This window comes from Gorilla gorilla, chromosome X, assembly GCF_029281585.2.
Source record: "Gorilla gorilla gorilla isolate KB3781 chromosome X, NHGRI_mGorGor1-v2.1_pri, whole genome shotgun sequence".
In the NCBI taxonomy this organism is placed as follows: domain Eukaryota; kingdom Metazoa; phylum Chordata; class Mammalia; order Primates; family Hominidae; genus Gorilla; species Gorilla gorilla.
This window is the reverse complement of record NC_073247.2, coordinates 145991150-145994094: the sequence shown is the minus strand read 5'-3', so window position 1 is coordinate 145994094 and position 2945 is coordinate 145991150.

The following is a 2945-nucleotide window of genomic DNA, read 5'->3' as shown; positions in this document are numbered from 1 at the left end:
ACATGAAATCATAAAGTATGTAACCTGTTGAGATTGGCTTTATTCACTCATCATAATTCTCTGGTAATTCATCCAGGTTGTTGCATGTGTGGATAGTTTTTTTCTTTTTATTGCTGAGTAGTATTCCATGATATATACCACAGTTTGTTTACCCATTTACCTTTTGCAGGACATTTGGGTTGTTTAACATTTGGGGCTACTACAAAGAAAGCTGCTACAAATATTTGTGTAGCGGTTTTTGTATGAATACAAGTTTTCATTTGTCTGGCATAAATGCCCAGTAGTGCAATTGCTGGGTCATATGGTGATTGCATGATTGCATGTTTAGTGTTTTTAAGAAACTGTCAAACTATTTTTCAGAGTGGCTGTACCATTTTGCATTCTCAACAGCAACGAATGAGTGATCCAGTTTATCTGCATCATTTTTCAGCATTTGGTATTGGCACTATTTTTTATTTTAGTCATTTTGCTAGTCATGTAGTGATATCTCCTTTTTTTTTTTTTAAGACGGAGTCTCTCTCTGTAGCCCAGGCTGGAGACCTGTGGCATGATCTTGGCTCACTGCAGCCTCCACCTCCAGAGTTCAAGTGATTCTCGTGCCTCAGCCTCCCGAGGAGCTGGGATTACAGGTGTGTGCCACCACGCCCAGCTAATTTTTGTATTTTTAGTAGAGATGGGGTTTCACCATGTTAGCCAGGCTGGTTTAGAACTCCTGACCTCAGGTGATCTGCCTGCCTCGGATTGCCGAAGTGCTGGGATTACAGGTGTGAGCCACCATGCCCAGCCTCCTTTTGGTTTTAATTTGCATTTCCCTAGTGGTTGTCCCTAATGTTGAACAGCATTTCATGTGCTTATGGAGGATTAGTATATCTGCTTCAGTGAAATGTCTTTTCCTACTTTTTACCCATTTTCTATGTGAATCATTTTTGGTTTTAATTTTTGCTACTGAGTTTTGAGAGTTCTTTATATATTCTAGGTACTAGTCCTTTGTTGGATATGTGATTTCTCTCAGTCTGTACCTTGTCTTTTAATTTTCTAAACACAGTTTTTCAGAGTACAAAAAATGTTTAATTTTTATGAAGTCCAATTTATCAATTTTTTCTTTTATGCATCATGCTTTTGTTCTTACACAAGTGTAAGAACAGTGTCTAGCCCTAGATCTCGAAGATTTTCTCCTGCTTTTTTTCCTAAAAGACATGAGCCGCCACACCCAGCCCACACTATATATTTAAATCTATGATACATTTTTAGTTAATTTTTTCCCTATCATCATGTTTGGTATTTAGTTAAATTTTTTTTCTTTTTTGAGACAGAGTCTCACTCTTTTGCTCAGGCTGGAGTGAAGTGGCATGATCTCGGCTCACTGCAACTTCTGCCTCGCAGGTTCAAGCAATTCTCCAGCCTCAGCCTCCCAAGTAGCTGGGATTACAGGTGTGTGCCACCACACCGGCTAATTTTTTACATATATATATTCTTTTAGTAGAGACGGGATTTCGCCATGTTGTTCAGGCTGGTCTTGAACTCCTGACCTCAGGTTGTCTGCCTGCCTCGGCCTCTTAAAGTGCTGGGATTACAGGTGTGAGCCACCGTGCCCAGACTTAGTTACTTTTTTATAAAAGATGTAAGACTTACATCAAGGTTCATGTTTTTGAACACATCCATGGTAGAATAAGAGTCTTTGGTGTTCATCCCCTTACAGAAATGTCAATTTGAACAACTACCCATGCAAAATATACCTTCATAAGAGCTAAGGAATCCAGGTGAGAGATTAGAGCACCTGAGTGTAGCACAGAAAATTTAAAAGGCACATTGAAGAGAGTAGGACAGACAGTTTCACATTATTCATGTCACCTCTCTCCCAAACCCAGACAGACAGTGTTGAGAGAGATACTCTCCACAAAGGGAAGGAGAATGAAGTGAGCATCTGAGTTTGCTGTGGACCCCAGGACTGGACTGCTCCAGGGAGCCCTGGTGCCACGTTGGCCCCTGAGAACCTAGGCTCCAGGCCTGCCCCAGTGCCAGGCCAGCCCTTTGCAGCCTCAGCTTATAGGCTATTCCACTTCCTACTATGCCCCAAGCTCCAGCAGCCCCAGGGTCCCGGCCTGCCTCCATGGATCCAGGCTCCAGACTTGCCTCTGCAGACCAATGAACAGGCCTCTCTGCATGCACCTAGGAACCAGGCCAGCCCCTTTGGGACTCAGGTCCAAACCTATCCCTGTGAGCTCAGGGAGGGGCCAGGACTGCCCCAGGACCAGGCCATCTCCAGAGACTCAGGCTCAAAGCCTTCCCCAGCTTCAGGTCAGCCCCCATGAACCCAGGCTTGAGGCCAGCCCCTGCAGACACAGGATCTAGGCCTGCCCCCAGGGCTTAGATTCCAAGCCCACCCCTGCAGACTCAGGCACCAGGCTAGTCCCTGTGGACTCAGGCACTGGGCCAGCCTGCCTGTCGACTCCAGCAAAAGGCCTGCCTTCACAGCCCACAAGACAGCCCACCCAGAATTTATGGATGGGCTGACTAGTGAAGGGCCTTAAAAAAAGAAGGAATCCTGTCATTTACAGCAACATAGATGAACCTGAAGGACATTATGCTAAGTGAAATAAGCCAAGCACAGAAAGACAGTATGCATGGTCTCATTTACATGTAGCATTTTAAAAAGTTGAGCTCATAAAAGCAGAGAATAGAATGGTGGTTACCAAGGGTTCAAGGAAGGGATGGGGAGATATTGGTCAAAGAGTACAAGTTTCAGTTATGCAGGATGAATAAGCTCTGGACAGCTATTGCACAGCATGGTGACTATAGTTAATAATACTGTATTGTATACTTGAAATTTGCTGAGAGTAGTTCTTAAATGTTCTCAACACACACACATGCAACGGTAGTCGAGTAAAGGATGGGTAAATACATTTACTTGATTTTGGTAATTGCATTGCAATGTACACATATAT